The sequence below is a fragment of the Danio rerio genome, chromosome 14 (assembly GCF_052040795.2).
Source record: "Danio rerio strain M-AB ecotype USA chromosome 14, GRCz13ab, whole genome shotgun sequence".
In the NCBI taxonomy this organism is placed as follows: domain Eukaryota; kingdom Metazoa; phylum Chordata; class Actinopteri; order Cypriniformes; family Danionidae; genus Danio; species Danio rerio.
This window is the reverse complement of record NC_141034.1, coordinates 44,384,606-44,409,174: the sequence shown is the minus strand read 5'-3', so window position 1 is coordinate 44,409,174 and position 24,569 is coordinate 44,384,606. Positions and strand designations below refer to the sequence as shown.

The 24,569-nt window shown below is 35.7% G+C and overlaps 1 long non-coding RNA gene across 1 annotated transcript; it reads right to left on the bottom strand.

The window, feature by feature from the left end:
• Nucleotides 1-7,872: 7,872 nt before the first annotated feature.
• On the bottom strand, nucleotides 7,873-23,205 carry LOC147834020 (uncharacterized). Its single transcript, XR_015508040.1, has 3 exons — nucleotides 22,992-23,205; nucleotides 19,672-19,793; nucleotides 7,873-8,010 (listed from the first exon to the last, which is right to left on the bottom strand). It is a non-coding gene; the product is annotated as an uncharacterized LOC147834020 (long non-coding RNA).
• Nucleotides 23,206-24,569: the final 1,364 nt, after the last annotated feature.

Genomic DNA, 24,569 nt, shown 5'->3' with positions numbered 1-24,569 from the left:
ATTTAATGCACAGTGAATAACACCTGCGAGTGAAAATGAGTCTATTCAGTTGATGGCTTGATCATGACAATACTGTACTTTATGTGTGAAATCGTATACAAGCTGCACTGCCAAAATAAAAGCTAAATTCAAGCATGAGATTTATCAGCCTTTATACTTGCCAAAAAGCAATTACTGTTAATAGCATTAATAAAAAAGCCTGGAAAAAAAACAGGGTTTTCATCAATGTATACAATTATTATGAAAAAAATAACTCTCCAACCAAAAGTTACATCTTTAATCAATCTTGAATGTGCACAAGACTACTCATTAGGACATTTAACACACATAATAAAATAAGAGATTCTGAAAAACTGAGAAACTGGTCATGTAGCTGTACAAAAATAAATATGCGGAGGGATTTTTTTTTAGTCTGAACTATTAGCCCCTATATATTTTTTCCCCAATTTCTGTTTAACAGAAATATTTTTTTTCAATACATTTCTAAACATAATAGCTTTAATATCTCATTTCTAATAACTGATTTAAGTTATCTTTGCCATGATGACAATACATATTTTACTGGATATTTTTCAAGATAAAACGCTTAAAGTGCAGTTTAAAGGCTTAACTAGGTTAACTAGACAAATTAGGGTAATTAGGCAAGTGATTGTTTAAGGATGCTTTGTTCTGTAGACCAGTGGTGCTGGACCAGTGGTCCTGGTCCGTAGATCAATTGGTACTGTTGGGCCACACAAGAAATCATTAATTATTTACATTTTATTGATTATCTGAGTGTAAATTATCTTTTATTTTGAAAAAGTTTTATTTTAATAAATGACGGTATTCTCTTGGTTATATCTTGGTCACTTGAGCGCCCAAATTGAACCCACGAGCAGTAAAATAAGAAACAGACATCTTCGGAAAGTTTCTTTGCTAAGAGGAAAAGGCCCAATGAAGAACCCACAAACAGCCAAGGAATGGATCAACAACCCATTTGTCAACAAATCAGGTGAATCCACCATGTCTGTGCAAGAAGACCAACTGATGAAGATCCCAAATGGAGGCGGCCTTATAGGGGCTGTTCGCATATCATGTCTTTTCTAGAGTTCACACATGTTCGTTGTGTTCAATGTAGGCATACGGCAAGCACTCGCCCCTTACAGACGCACCTAGTTGAATGAATCCCATGAGCACATTGCGAGTCACGTGATAAAAATCAGCATCAGCTTGTATGGAATATACATATTTCGGTAGATTAATTATCTCAGACAAACACAGAACACCCAAACACTGCAGTGCTTTTTCATTCTATACATGTCAATGATTACAGGAGTTTTCTTCATGTCTTTTGTGTATGTATATATATATATATATATATATATATATATATATATATATATATATATATATATATATATATATATATAAAACAAAAAAAAAGAGAGAGAAACGGATTTGGAACACGTGAAGGATGAGAAAATTTTAAGCTTTGGGTGTACAATCTCTTTGGGTCAGCTAAACACTGCAGTGCTTTGTAATTTTCTCCTTAAATAGACTTGTATCAGAGTGACAGAGACAGTTTTGTCAGCTTGTCATCCTCTGAGAAAACGGTTGTTGGTCGCCAAGCAAACCACTGTTTCAACTGTTTGTTTATTTATTCATTTATTCATGTCATTTTTAAGTAAACTTTTAACATTCATCAAGTCGATTTTATTGATTTAATTTTAAAGTCATTTCAATTGATTGAAGTCATTTTATTTATCGAGATAGTTTGTCTCAATTGTTTTTTTTTTCTTAAATTGCCACTCGTGATAAATCCACACTTTGTGGCAACATACATATTTACAATGGAACAAATGCTGTACAGCAGGAGTGAAAAAGAAAGCAAATATTCAGAACATATTCGCTTGTTAAGTCGTGACATATCGGTGACAAATGGAATGTTGTTTCCAGGTCCAAGGCGCTGCTCATTTGAATTGAGAAAACATTTGTTTATGGCCACTTTTTAGTGATATCACAGATTAAAGAGAATTTGGTATAAAATCATGATGTACACAACAGTCTCTGGGCTTGCTGCATCACAAATACCAACATTTTAACAATTTAGAAAAAGTTTATCATTTTCTGGCCATCTGATATTATTAGGCATTGTTATACATTATGCGATTGTGATTTTCAAAAGTATAACATCATTTTGTAAATGCTTATTATCACCACTTGATAAGTTTCCCCATACAATTTGGTAGAGAGCCTGGACCCGGAAGCTGCTTCGTGTGACGTCATACTTACCAAGTGGATACAGTACTTGCATGAGATGAAGCAAAGCAGCAAGTAAAACACCACAATAAAAATGAACAGGCCAACAGCAACTAGATAAATGGCTAATCTTTAGAAACTGAACCAAAACAATACGTTTTGCCATAGATAACGGCTGCTGGTGCTTGTTTAGACGATTTCTAACTTTTCTACTGATGGGTGGTATGTTTGAGTCTACAGATTATGTGTAATATTAGGGTCACTGCTCTGTCATTTGCAATATTTCTGTCAAATTAAATGTGTGACTCAGATAAATGCAAAGAATGAATCATTCAGAGGAGATAATTGCTTCTGTACCTTGTAAGTGAAGATGTTGGCATCCTAATTTAGGCACAATAGTTTTATTCATGTTTGTCATGCTTGTGTGATGACTATGGTTCGGCTCTCTTGTTGCTTTCATCGGTCCATTGGACCCTCCCAGGGCTGTTGCCTCAGTAATCCCGTAGGTATAGTCATATATCATTATGTGATGGGCAACGGTGCGCTTCATCGATTTGGAGCTCGATGTTACAATGCCTTTCAGCGAGGAATCGGACGCATTTTCTGTTAACATGCTTCACTGTTGGGCCGAGTAGAGTGTGGAGTGAAAACACATGGACGTTCACAGCTCATCAGCAACTTTACATCCGTCGACCTTGAAAATAGTGGCAAACACCTGGAGGGATTCTCTACGTTTAATTACATCTCCTCTCATCCCTCATATCCCTCATCTGTCTCCCCAATCTCTGCATAATGCTAAAAAGTTGGAAAAATAGGAGCCATATTTTAAGAATATGAAGTTATCTGGTAAAGCTAGGGCCAATAAGAAATTAAGAACATGAATAATTGCATTCTCAATGTTAATGCAAGGGCTACTAAATTGGGAGTCATAAGAGACAAATTTAGGAAATAAAAAATTCCTGAAATATTAGGCTAAAATCTGGGGTCTTTGATTGTTGGTTTATTATGTCCACAGACAGCAACTCAATGGTCATTGCAAATAGATTTTCCTTCCGATGAAGTTCTGGCAGTGTCAGAAGTTTTCAGGCACTTTATTGCAGTGTGATTCCAGCTGTGAGAATCAACAGGAACACCGAATCTGATGATGCAGTCAACGCAACTACTTCAAAACACAATGGGGAAAATTACTGCTATGGATTTGTATGTTTGCTGTAAGGTATCATTTCAGAATACAGGTTACTAAATGTGTCACGGATGGATGACGTCAAACTCCTTGTGAGTTTTCTTTCGGGTCATACGGGTATGTATATAATTGTTTGTATGTATATATGTGCAATAATCTACTAGTGTCAGAACTGTACCGGCATCTTAACTTGCATGAATAACTCCACCGCTGCAAGTGCCAGAGGGCTAAACTCACTATAATTTAACAAATATTGCAGCTGTTGGCAATATATATATATATTTTTTATTATTCTTTTCATTTATTTACTTATTTTTGCCTATAGTGATTTTTTTTCTTTTAGTTGATAGATACTCTTATTTTATGGCAAAGACATAGCTATAGACTGATTAATATTGTATTTGTTCTGAAACACTGAGTAAAACCCAGGTTTTTGAACTTGAGTAGATTAATAGGGTAGAATCATTTTGTAAAAAAAAAACTGCCAATTTTTCAGTATATATTTATATTCTGTGGCCTTTGTATACACTACCTGACAAAAGTATTGTTGCCTATTCAAGTTTTAGGAATAACAAATAATAGCTTGCCTTGCCTTGATTTGGTATCAAAAAATGGCTTATATTAAAGGCCTCTAGATTATTGACCTCTAACGCTCATTTTACCAAATTAAAATATGATCATGCCTTGATTTTAAATTATTTAATTAGAACAATAAGATCTGACTTTGCTTAGACAAAAGTCCTGTAACTTAACAGAAATAATGTACAGTATAGAATATGAAGTCATGGTCACTGGACAAAGAATTAATATAGTGCATGACTCCCATGAACTTGGAGGACTGCATCCATACATATCTGCAATGACTCTAATAACTTATTAATAAAGTCATCTGGAACGGCACAGAAAGCGTTCTTGCAGGACTCCCAGAGTTCATCAAGATACTTTGGATTAATCTTCAATGCCTCTATCATCTTATCCCAGACATGCTCAATAAGTCTGGTGACTTGCCTATCCTGGAGCACCTTGACCTTCTTTGCTTTCAGGGACTTTGATGTGGAGGCTGAAGTATAAGAAGGAGCGCTATCCTGCTGAAGAATTTGCCCTCTCCTGAGGTTTGTAATGTAATGGGCAGCACAAATGTCTTGATACCTCAAGGCTGTTGATGTTGCCATCCACTCTGCAGATCTATCGCACGTCCCCATACTGAATGTTACCTCAAACCATGACTTTTCCATCACCAAACTTGACTGATTTCTGGGAGAATCTTGGGGCCATGCGGGTTCCAATATGTCTTCTGCAGTATTTGTGATGATTGGGATGCAGTTCAACCGATGATTCATCTGAAAAATCTACCTTCTGCCACTTTTCCAAATGATTATTCAGAGTTTAAGTTAATATTTGTTGCTCTTACAACTGGTATCCACGACACTCCTTTTATCTATAGTAGGTAGTTTATAAACAAAGGCCACATTTCTAGCTAAAAATCGTTCATTTTCTCCTAAAAATGTCACGTACACCAACATATACACATACAGTATTTAGCGTTTCGTCAAACCAGCCATGATAACAAAAAAACAATAATAAGCCTATTTATTATTTAAAAAGACAAGGCCCATAATGCATAATTTCAATCGAAAATGTGTCAATAAAGAACATTATATTCAAAAAAGCTAACAGGGTTTTAAAAATAACCCAACATAATAACCCATTATGTATAACACACATTCAGCAGTATATTCTGACAAAGCTGATAGTCCATCAAGCTGTTTTTAAGTGTTTTGAACACACTGAAAAATCAATTTCACCATTTACTTGGGAACATGAAAACATAATCAGCAGGGCGGAAATAATATATCAAATAAATGGATAAGCAAATAATCCAACCTTAATATGCACTTCGCTCACATTCACCAGTTAACACAGCTCATGTAAACCAGAATGTGTCAAGCAGACGCCTGCTGGATCATTTGTGTATGCAAAGTGGCAGTATACTTTGCAACTGTCTCTCACTGGCAAAGCATAAATGCAAGCAGAGACTCAGCTCTCCGTGCTTTGCTGATATCTCACAATGCAGAACCATGACTGTTCTGAACAATTACAATACTGTCATTGTTGAAGTGGAGTGTCAAATACAAATTACTCAAGAGAATGCAATTACAGCCTAACCTGAGTGGAATATGAAACCATAGGCAGAATACATTTAATTTTCTTCACAACGCTTGACTACACCATAGAAAGAGCATCATTTTGGATTCATTACACAAAGAATATCGTTTGTAGGACCAAAACCCTTTCATCTGGTGTGTATGGCAAAGAAATACCTATAGACTGATTAATATTGTATTTGCCCTAAAACGGAGAAAAGCTCAGGCGAGAGTGAATACCTTTTATGTAGAGTTGTTTTTTTTTTTTTAATGTAGAATAGTTCTGTCAATTTCTCAGTGCGAATGTGAGAAATACACACACACACACACACACCGGCCACTTTATTAGGTACACCATATTAGTCGCAGATTGGACCCACTTCTGCTTTCAGAACAACCTTGATCCTTCGTGGTATAGATTCAACAAGGTACTGGAACTATTCCCCAGAGATTTTGGTCTATATTGAAATGATGGCATCTTGCAGTTGCTGCAGATTTGTTGGCTGCACATCCATGATGTGAATTTTCCATTCCACCACATCCCAAAGGTGCTCTATTGGATTGAGATCTGGTGACTATTGTGGCCATTTAAGTATAGTAAACTCATTTTCATGTTCAAGAAACATGACAAGGCGTGTTGACCTTGTCATGCGTGTTGAGTTAATACACATATACACAAATATATTTGCGGTGGTGCAGTGGGTAGCACAATCGCCTCACAGCAAGAAGGTTGCTGGTTCAAGCTTCGACTGGGTGAGTTGGCATTTCTGAGTGTGTATGTTCTCCCCGTGTTTGCTGATTTCGTCCGGACGCTTCGGTTTCTTCCACAAGTCCAAAAGAAGTGTGCTAAAGGTGAATGGGGTAGGCTAAATTATCTGTAGTGTATGTGTGTGAATGAGTGTGTATGGGTGTTTCCCAGTGATGGGTTGCAGCTGGAAGGGCTTCTGCTGCATAAAACATATGCTGTGTAAGTTGGCGATTAATTCCGCTGTGGCAACCCCTGATTAATAAAGACACTAAGCCAAAAAGAAAATGAACAAATGAATGCATAAATGAATGAATGGATAAATGAATGAATGAATAAATAAGTGAAATAAGTGTTAAAAATATAATTCAAATCTAACAGTGCACACTGCTACTAAAATTACATACATTTTTACTACTCCAGTCATTTACTGGAAAGCCTTCATGGTAACACAAAACTTTTAAATAATGTAATAAACATTAATTCAACATCAGAAGATATAACAACTCAAACAAACATAACTGATAAAATAACGATTAAGTAACATCAATCATTCATTCATTCATTCATTCATTCATTTTCTTTTCGGCTTAGTCCCTTAATTAATCCGGGGTCGCCACAGAGGAATGAACCACCAACTTATCCAGCAGGTTTTACGCAGCGGATGCCCTTCCAGCCGCCACCCATCTCTGGTAAACATCCACACACACGTTCACACACACACTCATATGGACAATTTAGCTTACCCAATTTATCTGTACCGCATGTCTTTGGACTTTGGAGGAAACCGGAGCACCCGGAGGAAACCCACGCGAAGGCAGGGAGAACATGCAAACTCCACACAGAAACATCAACTGAGCCGAGGTTCGAACCAGCGACCCAGTGACCTTCTTGCTGTGAGGCGACAGCACTACTTACTGCGCCACTGCCTCGCCCAAGTAACATTATTTAAATAAAATAACATTAAGTGTGAATTAAAAGACTTTTTACTTAAAGTGTACAGTTAACAGTTTTACTGTAAAATGACATGACCTATTTTGGTTCATTTGTTCACAATACATCTTTCCGTGAACAGGTGTTTTTACAACTTTTAACAGCTTTACCATGATTTGAAGGGAGGTGGCTATAAACGTTTAACAACATAGTTTGAAAACACATTAGTTTTAAAATACTTTCATTTGGAAAGCAATAAATCAAAAATATTGTCTTTTCTGTAAACTGATCAAAATAATGTACATTTATTATTAAAACAAGACTAAATACCTGCCAACGGGCTAAATAAACAAATATGGTTCAAGAAAATAAAATTCTTCACTTTGCATATAAATAGATTTAGAAATGTGTATTGTAAAAAAAAAAAGACATTTATATTCAAAGATTTCATTTATTTGAATTTTTCTTCATGCATTTGAGATTTTCCACTTTATTTTAAGCCAATAGTGCACACTGCTACTAAAATATATATTTTAGCAATCTTTTTACAGTATAGCTGTACACTGCACAGTGACAAAAAAAAGAGGCACATGGAATTTTTAAGCATTGTTGCATCTATTTTCCAAAGAAATATCCAATATTAAATCATTTATTTGCTGTATCAGAACAGTAATAGTCTGCATACTTGAAAATGGAAATAACTTGTAGCCTGGACTCTCCTCTTGGCCTCACGCAATATGCTTTGGTCTGTTCTCAGAGGACCCAGCCTGGAGGAAGAGACCAATACAACATGCAATTTGGTGCCATTGATGCATGGGAGCAGAACAGCACTTCTTTCCTGAAATCTGTCGTTCACTCGTAGGCTTGGTGGGGAAACAAGAGGCAGTAATGAGGACAGATGAGGTCTGCAGCACTAACGGCTGGCTAGCAGTCAGTGCTCTCTCTCATTCTCTCAGAGCCATGCCCAAACACCTCGCGCTTAACTTTACAATCAATCTCCCTCTCCGTTTCTGGACACTCAAGCAATTTGGACTCTCAGGAGACAACAGGTCAAGTTTGGGACAGATTTGGCTAATTTGACCATGTTAGCATTTATTTTCTCAGGGAAACATTACAGTGTTTTCGGTTTTTACCACTAACTTGGCAGCCCCAATTAGTTTTAGATGGACTATGACAGTGTACTGCATATTTTAAAATGGAAAGTACTGCAAGTTTGAAATATGCAAAGACAGATGAATCCCTCAGGCTGGCAATTTCCTGCTTCATACCTATAGTCACCCGAAATAAAAAAACACAACCTTACAAATACAACAGAGACATCATTGACACTATGTGGCATACAATCAGTTGATTGCATATTCATGATTTTTTTGTTGTTTGTTTTTTCCAGCAAAGCGAATGTGTACGGTTGATAAACCTGCCTGGTGTCGTAAAGCTTGAATAGATGGTCGCTTTTCACAAAGGCCTCGTAGTGCTTTCACGACCCTATGCAATGCTCACTGACAGCATCTCTTCATTGTCATCCTCCATTGTGCACATTTTATGGCCACAGCTGCCACCTGTCCTGCATAATGTTTAGCACATTTTCAATACCACACACAATGGAGTCTGCTTGATGTACCGACAGCCTGTTTGTGGAAATTGAAGTTTTGTTTATATACAGTGCTTAACATAAATGAGTACACCAAATATTGAAAATTTAAAATAAATGTTTGTATACATTTCTTTATCCATTATTTTGGTGCATTTGAACAACATCTTTAGGAATAGCAAGATAATACATTTAAATTCATGAGAAATGTTGGAAAAGAAAATTGCAAACCACACAGTTTCAACAACATTTTCGACATTTTTTTTGTTTTTCTTGAATGTTGCCCTTTTTATTTTTATTTATCATGTTTCCTTAATATATATATATATATTATGGTGTAATAATTTTGGACTGTTTTATTATATTAGCCCTAGATTTGGCTTCTAATGTATATGCACAAACATAATATTGTAAAGCTTCCTATTTGAAAATATACATTTAAGGTAGATATTTGTGAGTGGGGTACTCATATATGCACTGTACATATATATATTAGGGGTGTTGGTGATACTTTAGGTCACAATTCATTGTACTAACAAACCATTAACTAGCATTACTAACTTAATCTACTAATTAGCTGTTTAATAATAGTTAGTTCAATTCAATTCAATTCAATTCAATTCAGCTTTATTTGTATAGCGCTTTTAAAATGTAGATTGTGTCAAAGCAGCTTCACATAAATGGTCATAGTAACTGGAACAGTGTGGTTCAGGTTTTAGTGTTTAAGTTCAGTTCAGTTCAGTTTAGCTCAGTTCAGTGTGATTTAATCATTACTGAGAGTTCAAACACTGAAGAGCAAATAAGGTAAGGTAATTAGTAAGGTTACTTAGTAAGATAGAACTTGGGTTTTAGTTCTGGGTAAGATTAGAGATGCAGAATGAGATCATACTTTATAATAATAACAACAACAATACAAACAATGATAGTAATATTATTATTAATAATAATAATTCATTACATTTTATATAGCACTTTCCTGGACCTCGGTTTAACATCTCATCCGAAAGTACTGGGAGCAGTATAGAGTACCCGTCACTATACTGGGGCATTAAAACCCACACAGACTACAGGTTGGGTGGACTGGTTTCACCAATGCCACCTCCGGCAGCAACCTAGCTTTATAGCTACTAATGAACAGCTAACATCTTAATAATAGGCAGGTAATAAGAAGGCCAACACAGATTCTGTGCGCATAGAACTCCACAGATATTAGCCCATCAAGTCTATTCATTTTCTTGTGTAAATGTGTTTATTTATATTTCAGTTTTCAAATTCATTTACTTATATTAAAATGTTTATATGATTAATTTACAATACAGTTTGTAAAGTAATATTTTCAGTCTTTTAATAGATATAGTTTATGAGAGACTTGCTTTGTATTTACCAAATAAGTGGATCTAATTGAATTTGCATTGTAAAAATTTAATAAATAAGAAATTTGACTTTTTAAAAGGTTTTAATAAATTAAGTTTTTAGTTACGATACTGGCAAAATCATTTTGCATAAATCTGCAGATTTTTTACAAATTCTGTGAAGAAATAGCAAAAAATGTTCGCAGATTCTGTCTGGCTCTAGCATTAAGTCAGTAGTTAATAGCACAACTTGTGACCTAAACTAAAGTGTTAGCAGGATGTCAAAATAATTTAGTTTCTTCAATGCCTCTCAATGCAGATGTGGACAATTTGTCGGTTTGCAAATATCGGTTCAGTAATAGATAATAACCTATTATGTGTTGATGTCATGTATCGTATATGTTGCAGTAGCATACTATGTCAAGGCAGCTAAGATGCGAGATCAAGTGATTAAAATGCTCCAACTACTTAAAAAGCCGACAATTGTGCATAATTCAAAATTGCTAGTATGTCTTTCACTGACATTGAGAGTACAGTAGAAACCAAGAGCCCTTTTTTTGCAGTGCTAGGGAGAAAATGGAGGCTTTTACTTCAAATATGAGTTTTCGTTTGATCTCTAGAGCCAACCACAGTCATTTCTGTTGAGCATGAACACAATCATGTGTTAACAACTTGCTTGACGGTGTATAGAAAGCATTGTCAATGTGATATCAAATTGAACCAATTCAGTCATTCATTCATTCATTTTTACTTTGGCTTAGTCCTTTTATATCGAGGTCGCCACAGCGGAATGAACCGCCAACTTATTCAGCATATGTATTATACAGCTGATGCCCTTCCAGCTGCAACCCAGTACTGAGAAACACCCATTCACTCTAACATACACACACATACACTACAGCCAATTTAGTTCCCTTAATTCACCTATAGTGCATGTCTTTAGACTGTGGGGGAAACCGGAGCGTCCAGAGCAAACCCACACTAACGCGGGGAGAAAATGCAAACTCCACACAGAAATGATAACTGACCCAGCCGGGACTCAAACCAGCTACCTTTTTGCTATGAGGCGACAGTGCTAACCACAGAGCCACCATGCGGCCTTGAACCAAATCAATTACATGATAAATGTAACCAAACTGAACCGTGAGACCATTGAAGGATCACACTCCTTATATCTTTATTTATTTTCTTTTTATTTGATGTAAAATCCTATCCGACAGCGTGATTCCACTTGTGGCCTTCAAAGAGAATTCTTTACTTCAACCCTTTACTTATTTTGCCCTGAAAATTGCATTGAACTCTCCTCCGCACTGTACGTTTATACCCATTAGCTACAGAGACAAATCAGACATGTGCAGAGAGGGGCAGGACATTCTTATTAATGAGTAATTGGCTCTAAAATTAGTTTTATATTGAACACAACACCTTCCTGATCAATAGCGCTGGTCGGTATGATTAAAATCACTTATCTGGGATAAGTCTCTGCAGTGAAAGCTAGAGGTAATGCACTTCTATTCTTTGCACTGCTCCAGGTCGATAAGGAGGTGAGCCTTACACCGATGGGCTCCATATTGATGTCAAGAGGAGGGGAGGAAAGAGGAACACACTGCATATCTTACTATCATTTACTGATATTATGGTATCTGGCTAGTGGGGCGGAATTCTATCTCCTGTATTTTGAAGCCCTGCTTAGCCAATTTCACAATGTAATGTATTCTGCAATGAAAGCACTGGAGAGACACATTCTCCTTGAATATCGAGTTCAGTGTGGCCATGACATGCCGTTGTGCTATTTGCTTTGTATAGCAAATGAGTTTCGCTGTTTTCACCTTTCATTCTTTCTTTCGAGCCTGCTTTCTTGCTTTGGCAATGGCTGTCACTGGAGTAAACCATGATCTAATATTTGCTGGTATGGAGGGGCATTTCTGATCATAGACACCATAGAAAAATCTGTGTAGCGGAGAGATGTGTATATTTACATTCACTAGCTGCTTTAGATACACATTGCTAGTACTGGTTTGGACATCCTTTCACTTTCAGAACTGCATTACTTCTTTGTGGCACAGATTTTACAATGTGCTGGAAACATTATTAAGAGATTTTGGCCTGTTCTGATAGCATCACGCAGTTGCTGCAGATGTGTCTTCTGCACTTCCATGATGTGAATCTCCTTTTCCACCACATCCCAAAGGTGCTCTACTGGATTAAGATCTAGTGATTGTGGAGGTCATTTGAGTCTAGTTATGTTCAAAAAACCACATTGAGATCATTGAAGTTTGTGACATGTCACGTTGCCCTGCTGGAAGTAGATGTCACAACATGGGTACACTGTGGTCATAAGAGGATAGACTTTTTTGCAACAATTCTCAACTAGGCTGTGGCATTTAGATGATGCTCAAAAAGGGCCCTAAGTGTGCCAAGAAATAAGCCTGAACCACTACATATATTTCCATCCACCTATGTTATGTGCATTTTGGAATAACCAATAAGAAAAAAAGTGCATTAACTATGATGGAGATGCAATTACAGAATAAAGTTATGCGATTTTTCTTTTTGTTTTTACAGATTACATGATTGAAAGGAACACTATGGGATATTATTAATGGTCAAACTAGTGGACTTAGACCCTTTGTATAACTTTGAAGGTGCAAGAAATGTACACTACCTGATAAAAGTCTTACTATCTATTCAAGTTTTAGAAAAACAAATAATAACTTGACTTCTTGTTGATCATTTGGTATCAGAAGCGGCTTACATGAAAGGCAAAGGCCTCTAGATTACACTTAATTTACTAAAAATATGATCATGCTTTGATTTTTAATTATTTAATTAAGACAGTAATGTCTCACTTTACTTAGACAAAAGTCTTGTCACTTAATAATGTACAGCAGTGGTTCACAAACTTTTTTCATCAAGTACCACCTCTGAAAAAAATGGTCTCTCCATGTACCACCAAAATGTGCAGTATTGAATACAGTAGCGTAGTAGGCCCAATAAAGCAGCTACAACTCTGCACAGTTAAAAAAACGTGGCATATTACCTCAGAAATATAGGCTATGTGTCATATTATATCCATCATTTTTGATACATTTTTAAATGTGTGTTGCATGTACATGACATCTCATTCCTCCGCGTACCACTAAAGGAAGCCTGCGTACCACTAGGGGTACACGTACCACAGTTTGAGAACCACTGATGTACAGTATAGAATATAAAGTCATTGTGCAGTGGAGAAAGAATTAACATTGTGTATGACCGCCATGAGCTTGAATTGACCCCCAAACCATGATTTTTTTCTTCACCAAACTTGACATATTTCTGTGAGAATTCAGGATCAGTGTGGGTTCCAATAGATATTCTGCAGTATGTGTGATGATTGGGATGAAGTTCAACAGATGATTCATCGAAAAAATCTACCTCCTGCCACTTTTCAACTAGAAGTGAAATCATTTGATGCTCTTGTATCTGGGATCGACAACAATACTTTTGTCATGTAGTGTATTATATAATAAAAAAACAGTGACTTTTCCTAATGCAGTAGAATTCATTTGTTTTATTTTTATTCGATTATTTTTTAAAGTTTGGCTTTAAACGGGAAATTACGAATATGTTCTCCTTGACTGTTTTAGGTGATATTCTATTTTTGTGCATGTTTAATTTGCATATTTGGATGGAAACATAGCTAATGATACAATGCATTCTGAAACAAAACTATTTGTTCGAGAAAAATATTAATATTTTAAACATCAAAACATTCATTTCGGCCAAATGTCATATGCATGCTTGCTTTAAGTAAACATTAGCTTATTAGCAAAACTAACACACTATCCTTCAGCTTACTCTAATTTATCAGGGGTCGCCACAGTGGAATGAACCATCAAACTCTGGCATAAGTTTTATGTGGCCCTTCGAGCCACAACCCAGCACTGTGATTACACTCGTGAACCACACACACATACACTATGGTCAATTTCGTTCATCAAATTCACTTATACCGCATGTCTTTGGATTGCGGGTGAAACTGGAACGCCCAGGAGGAAACCCATGCGAACACGGGGAGAACTTGCAAACTCCACACAGAAATGCTTCAAGGCCTCAAACCAGCAACCTTCTAGCTGTAAGATAACAGTGCTAACCACTGAGCCACAGTGTAAAGCAAAACTTAATGTAAAATGACAACATGCTACAGAATATTCCCAAACTCTATAGGCATACTCGATTAGATCCAAAAACTGGATGGAAAATGCCAACAATAGTAGAAACTGTTGGCACCAACGCTCTGTACAATCTACTTCCACTTAGAATTATTTTGGAAAACAGCCCAGAGTTTTACAAAGCAATCAGAGTGTGAATTTGACCGTATGAGTTCATGGTCAGTCTAGTATACGTAAAAAAAAGGCTAAAACACTTGACAGAGCTTGAAAGTAACGGCAGGCAGAAAAAAATGAAGCAAACCTGAGGCCACAGGCTTCATCTTTTGAACATATTGCACTGCAGCATTTCCCATTTCAGCTCAGACTGAAAGGGCGTCATCTGCTACTATCAGTCCAACTGCTGAGACATGTGCGATGCTTGTCTTTTTTGTCCTTCATCTTCTGTGCAGCAGGAGACTATAATTATGCTAATTCTGTTTTGATTGTTGCATTTTTATACATATAAAAATGTTCCTCTATGCATGGTGCATTCAGGGATACCATCAACAATGCAGTATGTCAGATGAAACAGACTGGGCTGCCACAGATGTCCAGTTAGGCACACATTCTCTCTCCTCTAGTTAGCAGACTCTGGTCTAGCACTTCCACTGGGGGCATTTTAGATTGTTTAGATGGCTGTTTGGGTGAAATGGACTGAATTAGGCTGCGAGAAGAATGTCTTATCCATGCCAAAGTGCTTCCAACAGGGACGAATTGATGAAAACAGGCGCGGCTTTCAAGCCGAGGCTTAGCAAAAACTCCAATATTTCAGCTGGCCAGTAATTCAAATGCCAAGACAACACTGCATATGGCAATGTAACAGAGAGACGTGACACGCTAACACTACATAAAGCTATAAACAAACGCAGCGTGATTGAATCAAAAGAGCCGCTATTTACAATTTGATATTGGAAAGAAAGGATTATAGGATTAAGCATGGCAGTACATTTTAGGTTATTACAACAACTTTAAAGACGTGCCACTGGATGCAAGACAAAAAAGAGGTACATAATGTGAGAATGTAAAGTTTTCAATTACATATAAAAATATACCATGTTGGAAAATTTGTTATAAATTATTAAAACCAACAGGCTTTCGATGTTTGACTCATAAAACCTAATCCTTTCTTTTGACCACAATGATTAAAAAGCCGCAAAAGCAATCAGCTCTGAGAGCCTTTAAATGCATTTCTAACTGTTAACAATGTGAATATGTTACCCTCATTTAAAAATGATGAATCTATGAAAACATATGCCACTGTATACAGAACAAAAAATAGGTACATAATGTGAGAATGTAGTTTTTAATTACACATAAAAAATGCCATGATGGGAAAATTATTTAAAATGATTGCAACAAAAAGGCTTTTAATGTTTGACTCATAAAACCTAATTCTTTCTTTTAACCAAAAAGCAGCAAAAGTAATCAGCACTGAGAACTAGAGCTGATGATCTTTGCCCGAACCCGATGAGTTTGGGCTCAATTTCTATAATTTTAGATGGGGTTGGGCTAGGCTCTGGCTTGCGCGGTAAATGAGCGGTCATGTAATGCATTTTGAGTTTTAAGAGAATGTAATTAAATAGTTTGTTACAACATCAAAACCCATCCATGCAAAGATGAAACAAATAATGACAGAGAAGTTGAAAAGAGATAATTTTACAGAGTGGGAAAATATACAGCAAGCTAACAGGGAAGATGACAAGGTCACTCACTACATTGAAACCGCTGTCATGGAAAATGAAATAGATGTTCTTGGCTGGTGGAAGATGAACAAACAAGATACCCAAAACTTGCAAAATTAGCCAGATCATTATGCATCCTGGCCAGTAGCAGCAGCAGTGAAAGGGTGGAGGCACCATCAGTGAGTGCAGGACCACGCTAAAACCATCTACAGTGGATTCAAAAAATGTTCTTCCACAAAAACACATTTACAAAGCTTAAACTAGGCGAGTAAAGGATTTTCAAATTAGAACTAAAAATATATTGTTTCATATGCATAATGTAGACAGAGTATAGAGGCTAATGTTGGCATTATTCTTTTATTATTCAGCTTCACTGTCGCCTTAAGGCCGGATTTTAAAGACAAGTTGAGAAACAAATCCCACAGAGCGTTTATCTTAATTTTGTTATTGAAAACACCCGTCAAAATTTTAAATTTATTTTAAATTAATTTGTTAAGAAAGACTTATTTTTATTGATGTGTTAGCCAATTTAATGGCTAAGTGTATGTACCTAGGCCTATTTAAAGTGCTAAGATGTAATGATGTTACAGAGGACTTCTTTTAATTCTTTGTTTCAACTTTTAAGTGTACAGTTTAAGTTGCCTATACATTTGTTATGAATAAATTGTGTGAAAACACATATAAACAAAACACGCAGCTAATGCAGGGGACTGTTCTTCGTACGTGGACTACTCAGTTAGCTGGATTTGGTGATTGAAAATTTGATCCAGGATCGTTTTATTCTTCAAAATTCATCCAAGATATGTTGTTGTAGCAACGGGTCTGGTAACTCAAGCCTGCTCAGGAGCAGGCTTATTTTCTTACTTTTTAAGCAAAGGTAATACTGTAAGTATGTACTGAATTCAGATACTGTCTTACAGTTTAGTGGTTATATACACTTGGTAAAATAGTTTAAAAATATATATTTAAAATAAACTTTAACTTAAAAAACGTATAAAAAATATATAAAATAAACTGATGCAAACTGCACTCCAAAATAAATGTACAAAGACTCATTCCATTGCTGATCATGATTTCGAGGATCAATAGAAAACATGCAGCGGTCTCAGATCAGTTTATTGAGACATTTTAATCTGATTCGTGAACATGTTTGAAGAACCAAATTAGCCAGAGGTCAGTTATCAAGTTTAAAAGATCCCGGATCTGTCAAATCATCTTAGATCATTTAAGCGGGGTATGAGGAATGGACCCTTGAGCTTTAAGGTAAACAAACAGCGGATTATCATAAGAATTTTACAGATTTTTAATTTTTTTTATTTTACACAGTTTTCATAAAGGAAGAACATAGAAATGTTATCTGGCTAACCACTAGCAGCTAAATGTGTCTGGAAAACATTCAAAGACTATTAGCGCAGATGTGATTGCGTCTGAATGTTGTGATTGGATTGAGTAGACATCTCATATAAGCGTGTTTAAACATCAACCCACTTTTTTCCAGCAAATTTCCTTCTGCGTTCACACAGAGCAGCATTACGACAAATTACCGGTAATGTTAGAACTTCTCTTTCTGGAAAATTTTCTGGAATTTATCGGTATTTTAAAAAAAAGGCCTGTTCACACATGATCCCTTTCCAAAAAATTTCCAGTAGTTTTGTTTGACAACCTAATCCTTTCTTTTGACCTAAATGATTAAAAAGGCAGTGATTGTAACCAGCACAGAGAGCCTTTAAATGCATTTCTAACTATGTTAACTGTGAATATTTATTCATTCAAACAATTTCTTTTCGGCTTAGTCCCTTTATTAACCTAGGGTCGCCACAACGGAATGAATCGCCAACTTATCCAGCATATGTTTTACGCAGCGGATGCCCTTCCAGCTGCAACCCATCACTGAAAAACCTCCATGCACACATATACACTACGGACAATTTAGCCTACCCAATTCACCTATACCACATGTTTTTGGACTTGTGGGGGAAACCAGAGCACCCAGAGGAAACCCATGCGAACACAGGGACAATGTGAATATATTACCTTCATTTAAAAATTATGAATATGTCGGTGCAATAGCCTAGTGGTTAGCGCGCCGACATATGGTGCAATAGCATGTCAGGGCGTCGCGAGTTCGAATCCCGGCTCAAGGACATTTCCCTACCTTTCCCCCTCTCTCTCTCCCACTTCGCTTCCTGTCTCAACACTGTCCTATCTAATAAAGGCAAAAAGGGCAAAAATAAATCTTTAAAAAAAAAAAAAAAAAAAAAATATATATATATATATATATATATATATATATATATATATATATATATATATATATATATATATATATATATATATATATATATATATATATATAATTATATGCCACTGGGTGAAAGACAAAAATGAGATGCATAATATGAGAATGTAGAGCTTTCAATTACACACAAAAATACCATGTTGAAAAATTATTTAGACCAATTACAAGCAACAGGCTTTCGATGTTTGACTCATAAAACCTAATCCTTTCTTTTGACCGAAATGATTAAAAAGCAGCAACAGTAATCAGCAGCGAGAGCCTTTAAATGCATTTCTAACTATATAAACAATGTGAATATATTACCCTCATTTATGAATGATGAATTCTCAGTTGATTCTTAAATTGTAATTAAGCACCGAGTTCAAGATAGCATGTCCAATATTACCCTAATGGCGTATGGGTTTTTTGTTTATTAATTTTCTTTTAATATTGGTTTAATATTGAGCGTAATGAATCTCCCAGTTAAAGCTTTGCTATCAAATTGCCAGTACTAATTTGTAAAATGACGCAGTGTGCTATGTGACTTGCGTTGCATACTTCCTAATAGAGTGGAAACTGCTGACACTGCACTACATTCCTCGGAGGCCTATTGAGCAGAAAATTATAATTAATTAATCATGGAGTGCAGCGCATGCTCTTCCAGATCAACCCCTTGGTTATGGACTCCACCTGGGATGTCCATAGGGACATGACTCAAAAGCTGCCAATGGCTTTGGCCAAGGCTCACACAGGCTGGATCGACTGTAAACACATTCACAGCACTTCCTGTTTAATAGTCTTCTGTTAGATAGAAGTTGTGAATGATGCCTGATCTTCTATCTTGATCAGCTGTAACATGCAAGGCAGTACCATATGATCAAATAGAAATAAAAATATATAATATTCTATAATATTTAACAGTGGAAAATATAAGCATATGTTTTATTTTTATTCAAATTATAAAATGGGAGGATGTATACAGCAATCTGGATCTATCTACAGCTATCTTATCAGCATACGGCTGACATGCATGCAGTAAATGCGTATAAATCTAACGGTATCTGTGAGAAATTGACATCTTTCATGTTTTATGTACTGAGCAGATCCCCAATAATAAACCTCAACATTAATGTTTGCAAAAAACAAGAAAATGTCTTTACAATGATGTAAATTAACGTCTGTCCATGTTAAATCTCAAGAGAATGCTAAGGCTCTATCCAAATAACCTTGAAGATGGAAAGAGTGAAGGGACAGAAGTGAATGTAAAAGGAAATGGGAAAGTTTTGGCAAGTATTTATACCTTAAAGAAACCAAGACACACCGAAAACGTACCATTAAAACTTTGTGAAAATCATGGCTGTCCAAAATATCAGTCTGGCCAGGGTAATGTTTCTTGCCCTAAGGGAAACTTGTCCAATTGGCTTCCAAAAAACCACATCACCATGTATTCAAATCTGAAACAAATTCAAGAAAACTTTAGAAAAGCTTTTTTTTTTTTTTTTTTTTTATGACAACAACACTTCATTTTCAAAAAAAAAGTATGTTTTATTGGCATTTACACTGACAAGCACTGACAGTACATGTACATATATAAAAAAAGAGTGGTCATGCAAATTTTATTATATATATATTTTTTTATTATAATTTAAAAGTTAAAATATGACAAGGAACATGTTTTTTTTTTTTACATTGAGAAAGACATTTATTGAGCATTTTAAAGCATTGTAAAATACTTGCTTTCACAAAAAATGTAAAAAGGTTTCTCTATTTTGGTGAAAACATAATTTTTTTTTTCATCTTAAGGTTGACATTTGCATGGAATTGCTCATATATATATATATGTATATATATATATATATATATATATATATATATATATATATATATATATATATATATATATATATATATATATATATATATATATATATATATATGTTAAAGCTGGGCCAATAAATCGGTATCTGTGTTTATAGACCAATAAATATTGTCAATAACAAAAAAAAACAAAAAAAAAAAAGTTTAGTATGAAGTTTTATAAACGGTTATAGTTTTATTAAAAATGTGTCTGCTGAGCAGATGTCCTTGGAAGGAATGCCAATAAGGTTTATGAGACTTCCCAATTGAGGTGCACTGTTTGCGTAAATAGGGAGTGACGTAAAACTGATGTTCAAGTGGTGCACCAAGTTGAAAACATCTCAACTTTCCTGATTGCCGTTTGTGCACTGCGATTCATAAGTAAAACTAACCAATCTGCTTCAAACTTTGCATGGAATATACACATTACAGTAGTTGCAATAGACTAATTACCTCAGACAAACACAGAGCACCCAAACACTGCAGTACTTTTTTAACTCTCTTCATAAATAAAAAAACTTGTTTCAGAACCGAACCAAAGCTTTGTCTATTTGTCATCCTCTGAGAAAGGGGTTGATGGTCACTTAGTCACAAGAGATGTCAGGGAAGCGCGACCGCAAGGCACATAGACAATTGTGAAGGAATCGTAACATGTGAACGCATGCTGATCTACCTTAAAGTTTGCTTTGATTGTTCAGCGTTTGCACTTTACCATTGCACACACTTTATAACATTTTATGTTATAAAGCCTTACCTGATGTGATGATATTTTAGTACTGTATGCTTCTGTTTGCTTTCTCATAATAGCTTTTTTGTAGCTTTTCCATCTTTTTAATACTGGCATTATACTGTTTATACTGCCATTTTTATACTGTCCTCATCATTCATTATGTGACATCCATTACAATCATAAGAGCTCAATATATGCAAATATATCTTCATGCCTCTTCTGGATCAATCTCAGTTGTAGATAGTATAAATAATATGCATAATGCAAAACATTCTCAAATGTGCACCAGATAAAGCATAACATAGGTCCACAAAAGGCAATCTAGCGTGCGGTTTACGTTTCTTCCCTAATAGCATACCTGTCATTGCGATTTGTATTGGTAGCATTACATTTATTGCCCTTCCATCCCTCTTTGAAACAACAACAGAATGCAATCATAATGAACAGATCATACATTATGAGAGATTCAGATGTGCTTCATGGTAATAACTTTGCAGCTGTCTTATTTTAATTTTTTTTTCTCCTCAGGAGATGTAAACAAGAGCAAATGATAAAGAGATAAGGCGCACGTCTCTTTCACTGGGGACAGTTAAGTTCCGCAGAGCCTCCAGAGGGAAAAAGGCTATTTTGATTGGCACAATAAGGCAGCCTGAGACACAGGTGGTGCCCGAACGGAGTAGCAAGAAATCCCTGAAGACCAGATAAAAGCCCTTACAGAGACCCAGCCACTAGCTGCCTGTCTGATCTGCATTTGATTAAACTTTAAACATGGACAGAACAGCATGCCTTCTTCAAATAAACAGCAATAACTTGCATGGTGAGGATCTGACATCCTCTTGGCTGTTTAGCTATCTTTGAATTTGAACACCACATATACATATTTTCTCTTTCACTGTGGTTTTACATTGCACTTAACCCCAGGTTATTTTGCAAAACACCTCTTTCAGCTATGGCTAAAGAAACAATACATACATAAAACATAGAAGTGGAGTTAGCATAGGTCAAACTGTGTGTTCAATTGTTACAGCATCTAAAGGGAAAGATGTCAAATTAAGGGTAAATTACTAGTTGAGGTAAAGTTTGTTTTATATTTACATTCATTCATTTTAAAAAAAACCCTATTGACCAGCGGTGTCCAAACTCGGTCCTGGAGGGCCGGTGTCCTGCATATTTTAGTTCAAATCCCAATTAAACACACCTGAACAAGCTTATTAAGCTATTTCTAGGTTTACTAGAAATTTCCAGGTAGGTGTGTTAAAGGAAGTTAAAGCTAAACTATGCAAGATACCGGCCCTCCTGGACTGAGTTTGGACACCCATGCTATAGACCATAGCAATGTGCTCATTGGCCAGTAAACATTTCCTGTTTGTTATCAAACTATTTCATAACTATAACAAGAGGTAATTTAATCATACCTTACTGTTGAAGCAGCCCTCACAACATCAATATGTGTCTTTCTGGATTCTCAGAAGCTATAGAAATTGAAAATGTAAAACAGGTAATACGTCGGGACCATGGTTTTTGTTTACATCCCTCAAAATGTTCTATATAGTTTACCACACTAATTTGAACACTCGGTCTGAAAACTCATTTAAGTTTGACTTCAAAACAACATTAGCACTATTTAATTGACTGAGAACGATGTTATACTTTGATAGTCATTATAGTCATTATTTGATAGCTGCTAACATGACTTCACTATTTAGAATTTGCAAATAGCACTTTACTGAAATTATATTATTAAAGAGAAAGTCTGAATGTGCGAATATAAAACCAACTTTACCTCAATAAATTACTAGCAGACTTAAACTAGAAGCAAGTTAACCCAGGATACAAATTAAAATGACAACTGCATGTGTGAACCCCCTATATTGTTGCAGTTTTACTAAAAGCAGAATAGCATAACTTTTACATCTTGCTAAAGCATACTGCAGGTGATCTACTAACACAATCAGCTCATTTTTATACATTACCATCACAACCTAACAAATTCAGTGCAAATTATAAGCTCTGCAGCTTGGGGTAAAAGCTATGTTTGCATAATATTGCAAATACATGAACACACCTTGTAACACAAGCTCCCTTTTTTTTCTGCATGACCACAGTCTGTCAAATGCAAATTGCAACTTTTTAAAGGGGACATTAAATAAAAGATCATTTAGCATTAAACTGACCCAAACTTCAGCTTAAAAAAATGATGCCAAAACAAAAATGATAAACATAATAAATAAAAATCATTAACAAAATTTAACCGTGATCCCTGAAGTAATACAATTCACAAAAAATGAACACAAACATGAGGGCTTAAATACATTACGATGGGAATCACATGACAAAACCAGCCAATGACCAGACACAACTAAAAACAAATAATGAGGCAACAACCCAATAAGAAATCGACACACAGGAACATGTGATTGAATCACATGAGAGAAACTGGGAAGCCGGACTAAACAATAGAGTTAAACATGAATATGGTTATATGACAAAACAATCCAGATGGAAACATGAACAAAACATGAGATCTGCATGTTACATGAGTTTAAGTAACATTAATAATCCCTTTTCTTCTCAATTGTATCGGAAAAAGGTTTGTTACTCAATGTTTTTGAAATTAGAGCTCAATGAGAACCTCTGCTAGTTTAAGTATGGGAAAGCACTGTTGCAAAAATGGCAAATGTTCACAACTGACCAACTCATTCATGTTGTAATGGAACAATGAAAATAAAAATTACTCAATTACTGTGGTTTTTCTTTTACATATCGGTGGTGTAATGTAACACACCTTATGCAAAAGTATTTACGTTTATTGTCAGTGTTTGGCAGTAGCGTCGCTATAAGTAGTGACGCTATTAGCTTAACTACCTTTCTCAGTAACATGGTGGTAGCGGCACTACTTTCTAAATCCAACAGCTTTTCAGTAGCGAAGCTGTTTTATTAGTCAAGTAGCACCACACAAGTAGAGGGTGAGGAGTTTCCGTGATCATACAGTACCTTGTTGGTTCAGTTGCTTCGATTTAAAAATAAAAATGGCAAAAATAGCTTAGATGTAGCAAAGCTGCTTTTGCCAAGTAGCTTTTAGCTTAGCTTGCTACATTTCCCAGAGGGTAGCTTTAAGTGTAGTTAAGCTACATTTTAAGTAGAGTAGCTAATAGCTTAGCTCACTACATTTTTCAAGCAGCTTGCACAACACTGTTTATTGTATTCCACTCGGTCCTACACCCACGTATTCGAGGCTAGCAGGGATCAACCCAGTGATTCCTGCACGGAAGGCGAATGCTCTAAAGAGGGGGCTATGGGAGTGAGGCTTCTGCACTGCGATTGAAAGTTGGCCTCTGGTACACACTGTACTACATTAAGCAGTGGTAGTAAATAATACACTAATACAATTTAGTATGGTTTAAAAGCTTTTTACTTTAAATTACTATTGTATTTTAGTTGAATTACTGGTGTGTGGGACCACTGCAGTGCTTCAAAACAGTAGAAATGTTTGTAATTGCTGCCTAATCTCTCGCTACACACTTAAATCACACTTAATCTGCGCGCACAGAATTCAGCAGAATTCAGCAGATTTTTAGCCCATTATTGATTCTGTTTATTTACTTGTGTAAATGTGTGTAAATTTATATATAATCAGTGTTTA